Genomic DNA, 9,143 nt, shown 5'->3' with positions numbered 1-9,143 from the left:
TTTAAACCATGAAAACTTGTAGAATTTGACTTACAATAGAGTTTATTGGGGAAGAATGTTTTATGATTAGTTATTTAGAAATATTAGGGGATAGTGATAAATATAAGACCAGCTTTTACACAGTCTTATATTAATACTTTAATCAAAAGTCTCTGTCCTGACTTCTCCAGCTGTCCAGTGGTTAGGACTCCATGCTTTCACTAGAAGGGGAACCGGTTCAATCCCTGGTCAGGGAACTAAGATCCCATAAACTGCATGGTGCCCTCTACCAAAAAACATTATATGTGTGTCGTTATCCTGTTAGTCATCTGCAGTAGAATTGGGCCACCTCCACTGCCCTGCCCTTGGGAAAACACTGGTCCAACAAATTTCTTTGGATAACAGTGGCCTAATTGATATTTGGTCTGATGCCTCCAAACATTATTTTAATCTTTGGGAGTGCTAATTGTGGGTTTTAGTTGTATCCGCATTTTGTGCCTCCTGAGCACCTTTAGCTGACAGCATAGGTGAGTGATGCAACAAAGCCCGATATAACGTAAGTGGCCAGGAGCTGATATCTACCGGCCTCACTCAGGGGAAGTATGACATTCACCATCCTCATGTGAAGCCCTCTTCCCATCTGGGTTCTGGCAATCTAGACCCTAATGTAACTCCACACCCCAAACACTGGCAGTAACACCGCACCAGTACTCCTTGCCCCTGAGATCACTTGTTAAGCAGGGTTATTCACCTTCAGTGCAGACTCCTGACCCAGTCGAGACATCTACTCTCTGGCTAACTGGGGACCTGAGGGTCTGTTCCCTCAGCTCTTGGGACCCCACATCCCTCCCCACTCAGGTGCCCACCTCTTTGCTTCCTTCCCTCCCTTCCCATCAGAAAATTCACACACACACAAATATCATCTTTTCACCATTTGATGTGTATTTTAATTGCAGCCATCAGTTTACTATGTTAGTGTGAGAGTCAGTCTTTTCCTGGTTGGCCATTTCTATGAAAGCAGACCTCTGGGACGCAATTGTAAACTGTGTGACCTTTTCTATTCAGTTACTGGCTGCCTAGGTTGTACTTCTCCAGGGTCTCTCATTCTGGGGTGGCTGAGCTTACCTTCTCTTATGATTCTGCCTCCTTCTTTGACTCCGCCTCATATTTTGGTACCCTTTTCAGCTGTGATTCAGTTTCTTACGTGCACAGGAACAGAAAAAACTGTTTGGTTTTCTTGTTTTATTCACCTTCTACGACTGAGTGGTATATGACCGGATTTTCTTTTTCAAGGTTCCTTTCAGAGGTATTCTGACCCTCATGGTCATATTCTGTGCCTTGAAAGACAAGAGAAGGGGATTAGTTTGAGGAAAGGGTATAACATCTGAGTTGGAAGGGAGATTTCATGAAAAGGGATGTGGGCTGATGAGGGCTTTTGTGGCAGGCAAGGACAGTGTAGAGGTCTTGGGCAGAAAAGTCAATGGAGAATGTGGGGAGCATAGATGGAATCAACTTACCTTCACAGTGCCTTTGTATCTCTGTTTACAAAGGGTCTTCTTTCATCCTTTCACCCTTGAAGAATACTGCATTGGAACTCTTCTTGACTGCCGTGGCTTCTTGGTTACCTTATGATGATAGCATGAAATGGCCGAACCCAGAATCTCTGCCTCTGACCTCCTTATATACACCTTCTGAGAACAATGAGGAGCCACACCCTTCAATCTGATTGGTCAGCTAGGCACTCCCCCAGCCAATGGTGGCTTTGGGCTCTTAGACATCACAATGTACCACTGTGCCCATCAACATGGCTTAGTGGGTGCTGAGGGAGGCCATGATACAACTTTCTCACCCCTGACACCACTGTGTGTCTGATTCTGGGCAGTGGTGATTCAGGGGCATGGTGTTTCTTCTCTGAACATTAGCTGAGCAGGAGAAGTACCAGTAGGTATCTCACTGATAGTTCGTTGCTTATTGGCAGAGCCGAGTGATGCACTGTCCAATTGCTGAGCAAGACCTGTCGCTTAGTAACAGGATGTGGAATAATACTGCAAAGCAATGTCTACCTGCTAATGGCTGTTTTCAGGCTGCTCTGTTCCATAAGGATACGTTGGGTCCAGTGTGCTTAAGTCTCTTCTACAACTCCTTTCCCACCTCAGATTTTGATTTCACATGCTTGTTTACCTTTTGTACATCATTCTTTTCATTGTTTTCCCAGGCATGCCAGTCAGCAGTGCTTATCTTTATGCTCCTCCCACAGCTTCCACATGATTGCATTTGCAGCATATATTATAGCTAATATTTCAAAGCCAACAAGAATGTCAAAGCTAGCCCACCTTGAGAACTACTTTGACAAACCTTAACCTCACAGTGATTCTTATTCTCTTCAAAATGTAACAGAGCAGAGTGTGCACAGCCCTATGCAGTTAGCCATTGATGTGCTTCATTTCATCCCACACTGTGGCTAGGCAACAGGTGTAGCTCAGCCTTGCTTGGTGTCTCAGATGGCCCCATTCACAAGCAGCCAACTGTCAATGAGTGACCATTCGTTGTCCTGCTCAGCTATTGATCAGCACCACAGTGTGCCCTGCCCCCAGTTACTTTCAAGGAGGGACCATTGGGGAAGTGATTAAGGAAGGGTGGTGTGGTGGTCATCAGCTGGAAAGTAAGAGAAGAGGCAGACTCTGGCATTCTTTTGGAGGGCCTGGAGATCACCTAGCTTTGGGCCAGTGGGTGAGCTGGAGGTCCCAGGGAATAGACTGGGGACGACATCCTGTACTGCTCCAGAGCCCTCACTAAGGCCCTCTAGTAGCCTTGGCCCAGGCCTTGAGGAGCAGTGAACCTCTCCACCATCCCTGTGTCTGCAGTCTACTAGCAGTGGCCATCTTCCTGGGCCTCAGTCTCTGAGAACTGGTCTCCTCATTTGGACAGCGCGAGGAGACAGGACCTATTGGATTGGGTGCCTGGCTCCATCAAGGATGACAGCTGGGCAGAATGTGGGAACCTTGCCCTGAAGGACCTGCCAAATGAAATCTGTTTCTGCTTATCCAGGATGGGACAGACTTTGCCCTCTCTTGACAGGGCAAGAATGGCAGAAAATAACATTTGACTGGTAGAGATATACAGGAACATTATTACCTGATCATGACCTAAGTTTAAGCACTAAGGATATGACACCAAGATGTCTGTGACAACTTACCACAACTCTGTCTAACATTTGCTTTTACATGTACTTAACTGAAAGCATTCAGTTACTTTGGGTTCTTAGGGCAAGAGCCATCCACATCCTTGTATGAATCTGTAATAAACCTTTCCCTGTCACAAACTCTAACATTTAGTTTTGATGGGCCTCATTCTGCATCAAGCACATGGATTTGCCATTTTGATAACAACCATCCTGTCGAAGGGCTGACTTGGCCTCTCTTAAACAACAGCAGAGACTGGCAAAGAGCTCACAGTCATCCATAACATACCCACTGACTAGGCTTGGCTAAACTTTAGCCATGCTTCTCTCCTCTGAACTTCAGCTTTCCCCCACGCTTGAGTAAGCACTAAGAATCAGACATTTCCTACTCCTTTAACAGCTCATTCTAACAATCAGCTCACTACAGAAACACTTCCTGTCAAACTGCTCCATCATGCGGTCTGTTCATCCATCCTCACCTCTTTCCCCATCTCACACTCACACACACACACACACACACACACACACACACACAAACTTACACACATACACATAGTTACTGCACACCCCCCTTATCTTCCATGTTAATGAAATATCTTTTTCTGTTCCATTTTGAGACACGTTAAGAACATGTGTTCAAAGCATTCTCCATACTGCAATCAGTTCATTTCATTTGTTCAGTTGTGTCCGAATGTGTGCAAACCCATGGACTGCAGCACACCAGGATTCCTTGTCCATCACCAACTCCCAGAGCTTGCTGAAACTCAAGTTCATCAAATCCCCAATACCTTCCAACAATCTCATCCTCTCTCATTCCCTTCTCCTTGGCCTTCATTCCTACCTAGCATCAGGATCTTTTCCAATGAGACAGTTTTTTGCATCAGGTGGACAAAATATTGGAGTTGGAGCTTCAGCATCAGTCCTTCTAGTGAATAATCAAGACTGATACCACACGTTCATGGAGTGGTGGCTGCATGGGCACAGAAGGGACTAGAGGAGCTACTCCACGTCAAGGTCAGGAATGGTGGCAGTGAGGAGATATACCTCGTCCAAGGTAAGGAGAAGTGGATGCACTTTGCTGGAGTAGCCATGAAGAGGTACCTCAGATCCAAGATAAGAGAAACCCATGTAAGACAGTAGGTGTTGCAAGACGGCATCGGAGGGCAGACACACTGAAATCAGAATCACAGAAATCTAGTCAATCTAATCACACTAGAACCACAGCCTTGTCTAACTCAATGAAATTAAGCCAGGCCCTGTGGGGCCACCCAAGTTGGTCGGGTCATGGTGGAGAGGTCTGACAGAATGTGATCCACTGAAGAAGGGAAGGGCAATCCACTTCCGTATTCTTGCCTTGAAATTCACATGAACAGTATGAAAAGGAAAACTGATAGGATACTGAAAGAGGAACTCTCCAGATGAGGAGGTGCCCAATATGCTACTGGAGATCGGTGGAGAATAACTCCAGAAGGTATGAAGAGATTGAGCCAAAGCAAAAACAATACCCAGTTGTGGATGTGACTGGTGACAGAAGAAAGGTCCAATGCTATAAAAAGCAATATAGCATAGGAACCTGAAATGTTAAGTCCATGAACCAAGGCAAATTGGAAGTGGTCAAACAGGAGATGGCAAGAGTGAACATCACCATTCTAGGAATGAGTGAACTAAAATGGACTGGAACGGGTGAATTTAACTCAGATGACCATTCTATCTACTACGGCAGGCAGGAATCCCTCAGAAGAAATGAAGTAGCCATCATGGTCAACAAAAGAGTCCAAAATGCGATAGCTGGATGCAGTCTCAAACATTATAGAATGATCTGTGTTCGTTTCCAAGGCAATCAATTCAATATCACAGTAATCCAAGTCTATGCCCCAACAAGTAATGATGAAGAAGCTGAAGTTGAACAGTTCTATAAAGACTGACAAAACCTTTTAGAGCTCACACGCAAAAAAGTTATCCTTTACATTATACTGGACTGGAATGCAAAAGTAGGAAGTCAGGAAACACCTGGAGTAACAGGAAAATTTGGCTTGGAGTATGGAATGAAGCAGGGCAAAGGCAAAAAGATTTTTGCAAAGAGAACACACTGGTCATAGAAAACACCCTCTTCCAACAACACAAGAAAAGACTATACACAAGGACATCACCAGATGGTCAACTTTGAAATCAGATTGATTATATCGTTTGTAACCAAAGATGGAGAACCTCTATACAGTCAGCAAAACAAGACTGGGAGCTGACCGTGGCTCAGATCATGAGCTCCTTATTGCCAATTTCAGATTTAAATTGCAGAAAGTATGGAAAACCACTAGGCCATTCAGGTATGACGTAAATCCATCCCTTAGGATTATACAGTGGAAGTGAGAAATAGATTTAAGGGACTAGACCTGACAGATTGAGTGCCTGAAGAAGTATGGATGGAGGTTCATGACATTGTACAGGAGACAGGGATCAAGACCATCCCCATGGAAAAGAAATGCCAAAAAGCAAAAGGGCTGTCTGGGGATGGCTTTCAAATAGTTGTGAAAAGAAGAGAAGAGAAAAGCACAGGAGAATAGGAAAAATATAAGCATCTGAATGCAGAGTTCCAAAGAATAGCCAGAAGACATAAGAAAGCCTTCCTCAGTGATCAATGCAAATAAATAGAGGAAACAATGGAATGGGAAAGACTAGATATCTCTTCAAGAAAATTCGAGATACCAAGGGAATATTTCATGCAAAGATGGGCTCAATAAAGGACAGAAAGTATGTGGACCTAACAGAAGCAGAAGATATTAAGAAGAGGTGAAAAGAATACCCAGAAGAACTGTACAAAAAAAAAAAAATCCTCATGACCCAGATAATCATGATGGTGTGATCACACACCTAGGGCCACATATCCTGGAATGTGAAGTCAAGTGGGCCTTAGAAAGCATCACTATGAACAAATCTAGTGGAGGTGATGGAATTCCAGTTGAGCTATTTCAAATCCTGAAAGATGATGAAGTGAAAGTGTTGCACTCAATATGCTAGCTAAGTTGGAAAACTCAGCAGTGGCCACAGGACTGGAAAAGTCAGTTTTCACTCCAATCCCCAAGAAAGGCAACGCCAAAGAATGATCAAACTACTGCACAATTGCACTCATCTCACATGCCAGTAAAGTAATTCTTAAGATTCTCCAAATCAGGCTTCAGCAAAATGTGAATCATGAACTTGCAGATGTTCAAGCTGGTTATAGAAAAGGAAGAGGAATCAGAGATCAAATTGTCAACATCTGCTGGATCATGGAAAAAGCAAGAGAGTTCCATAAATATATCTATTTCTGCTTTATTGACTATGCCAAAGCCTTTGACTGTGTGGATCACAGTAAACTGTGGAACATTCTGAAAGAGATGGGAATAGCAGACCACCAGACCTGGCTCTTGAGAAACCTCTATGCAGGTCAAGAAGCAACATTTAGAACTGGACAAGTAACAACAGATTGCTTCCAAGTAGGAAAAAGAGTACATCAAGGCTGTATATTGTCACTCTGCTTATGTAATTTATATGCAGAGTGCATCAAAAGAAGCACTGGGCTGGAGGAAGCACAAGCTGGAATCAAGATTGCCGGGAAAAATATCAATAAGCTCAGATATGCAGATGACACCACCATTATGGCAAAAAGTGAAGAAGAACTAAAGAGCCTCTTGATGAAAGTGAAAGAAGAGAGTGAAAAAGTTGGCTTAAACCTCAACATTCAGAAAGCGAAGTTCATGACATCTGGTCCCATCACTTCATGGCAAGTAGATGGGGAAACAGTTGAAACAGTGGCTGAGTTTACTTTTCTGGGCTCCAAAATCACTGCAGATGGTGACTGCAGCCATGAAATTAAAGGAAGCTTACTCCTTGGAAGTAGAGTTATGACTAACCTAGACAGCATATTAAAAAGCAGAGACTCTGTGGGAGACGGTGGTGTGATTTGGGAGAATGGCATTGAAACATGTATAATATCATTTATGAAACGAATCGCCAGTCCAGGTTTGATGCTTGATACAGGATGCTTAGACTGGTGCACTGGGATGACCCAGAGGGATGGTATGGGGAGGGAGGTGGGAGGAGGGTACTGGACTGGGAACACATGTACACCTGTGGCAGGTTGATGTTGATGTATGGCAAACACAATACTATATGTAAAGTAATTAACCTCCCATTAAAGTAAATAAATGTATGTTAAAAATAAAAAATAAAGAGAAGAGACATTCCTTTGGCATCAAATGTCTGTCTAGTCAAGGCTATTGCTTTTCCAGTGGTCAGGTATGGATAGAGAGTTGGACTATAAAAAAGCTGGGCTCCAAAGAATTGACGCTTTTGAACTGTGGTGTTGAAGAAGACTCTTGAGAGTCCCTTGGACTTCAAGGAGATCCAACCAGTCCATCCTAAAGCATATCAGCCCTGAGTGTTTACTGGAAAGACTAATGTTGAAACTGAAACTTCAATATTTTGGCCACCTGATGTGAAGAGCTGACTCATTGGTAAAGACACTGATGCTGGGAAATATTGAGGGCAGGAGGAGAAGGGGACGACAGAGGAAGAGATGGTTAGATGGCACCACCAAATCAATGGACATGGGTTTGAGTGGACTCTGTGAGTTGGTGATGGACAGGGAGGCCTGGTGTGCTGCGGTTCATGGTGTCGCAAAGAATCAGACACGACTGAAAACTGAAATGACTTCCTCGCAGTCTTTCAGTGGAGACCAGTCCTTCTGTCTTCCCATTTGTCTCTGCCTCTCTGAATTTAAGTACATCAATTATGTATTATGGTCTTGAAGGGGTGATCTTGTGGTGGAGCATCACTGTACAGTCTGTACCATAGTCAGAGGGAGAAGGGTGGGATGGGGCTGGATTTGATGGACCACAAGCCACATCTTTCCTTAGGGTGTGCCAGCACCTATGGCTGGGAAGTTCAGTGGTAAAAGGTCTGAAGCCAGATGTGAGGCAGAGACTTCCTTTTCCTCAGTGGCTTTCACTGTCCTATTGGGGGCAGGGTGGGATCCCAAGTTTCTGGAGCAGAAGCCCTGAATGTCACGCCAGATCTGGCTGTGTTCCCTGAAGTATATATGCTCCCCTTTCCCAGCACTGCAACCCTTGCCACAGAGGGACAAGAGGAGCATGTTCTGGTTAGAAAAATAACAAAAGGAGCAAATCTGCAGGCTGGCTGCTTACAGAGATCCAGGCTACCTCAAACGTGCCATCACCATCAGTAGCATCTCCTGCCCTGCTTAAACATACCTTCTGGTCTGAGATCTCTTGGTCCCTCACAGCTGATATTTTATATCACCACACTGTTGATTTCTAATCCATTTGCCTCTCTGGCATGCATGTCTGATAACATACATACTCAAAAATCTATCCTACAAACTGCATGCAATGAAATGCAAGTGATTAGAGAATGTGAATATAGTAATACACAAGAGAATCATTAAGAACATTTCCTTGAGAGATGACCATTGGGCTGGCCTCAGATGGTTGCTAGTTTCTGAGTCACAGAATATAGGATGGACACAGGCATAGAGGAAAGTAGAAAGTCTTAGGGAAATCATTGTATCAGTCAATAGAGGTTGTTATGGCCACAGCTAGAGGGGTCAGTTGGAATGTATTCATAGCGAACCTGTATAAGTGGAAGTATAAAGCATTTCTATTTCTCTTAGTGAGTGCTAATGAGCAAACCCCCAACCCCATACAACACAGCATTTGCAATAGGATTTGTCATGTTTGAATCACAATATACTGTCCTTTTCCAGGAGAGCTACAGGCGTCTAATATTGATATATTGTTGTTGATCTAAATGGGTATACCCTTTCTCAACTCATGACTTAGTGTTTATGGTTTTCTCTTTTAACCCTAAGAGTCTTTGGATCCTTTTTAAACTCTATGCATCCTCAATTCTTTCTGCAAGGTGGCAGTATATCCACAGATATTAAAATATATACCATCACTACTTTAGGGAAACAAGGCCTTCTAAC

The 9,143-nt window shown here is 43.8% G+C and overlaps 1 long non-coding RNA gene across 1 annotated transcript; it reads right to left on the bottom strand.

Annotated features, from left to right (window-relative positions):
• Positions 1–898: 898 nt before the first annotated feature.
• Positions 899–8,134, bottom strand: LOC112445648 (uncharacterized). The gene is made up of 2 exons (XR_003033734.2): positions 1,497–8,134; positions 899–1,316 (listed from the first exon to the last, which is right to left on the bottom strand). It is a non-coding gene; the product is annotated as an uncharacterized lncRNA (long non-coding RNA).
• Positions 8,135–9,143: the final 1,009 nt, after the last annotated feature.

This window comes from Bos taurus, unplaced genomic scaffold (assembly GCF_002263795.3).
Source record: "Bos taurus isolate L1 Dominette 01449 registration number 42190680 breed Hereford unplaced genomic scaffold, ARS-UCD2.0 Leftover_ScbfJmS_2234_990, whole genome shotgun sequence".
Taxonomy (NCBI): Eukaryota; Metazoa; Chordata; class Mammalia; order Artiodactyla; family Bovidae; genus Bos; species Bos taurus.
This window is presented reverse-complemented; position numbering and strand designations above follow the sequence as displayed.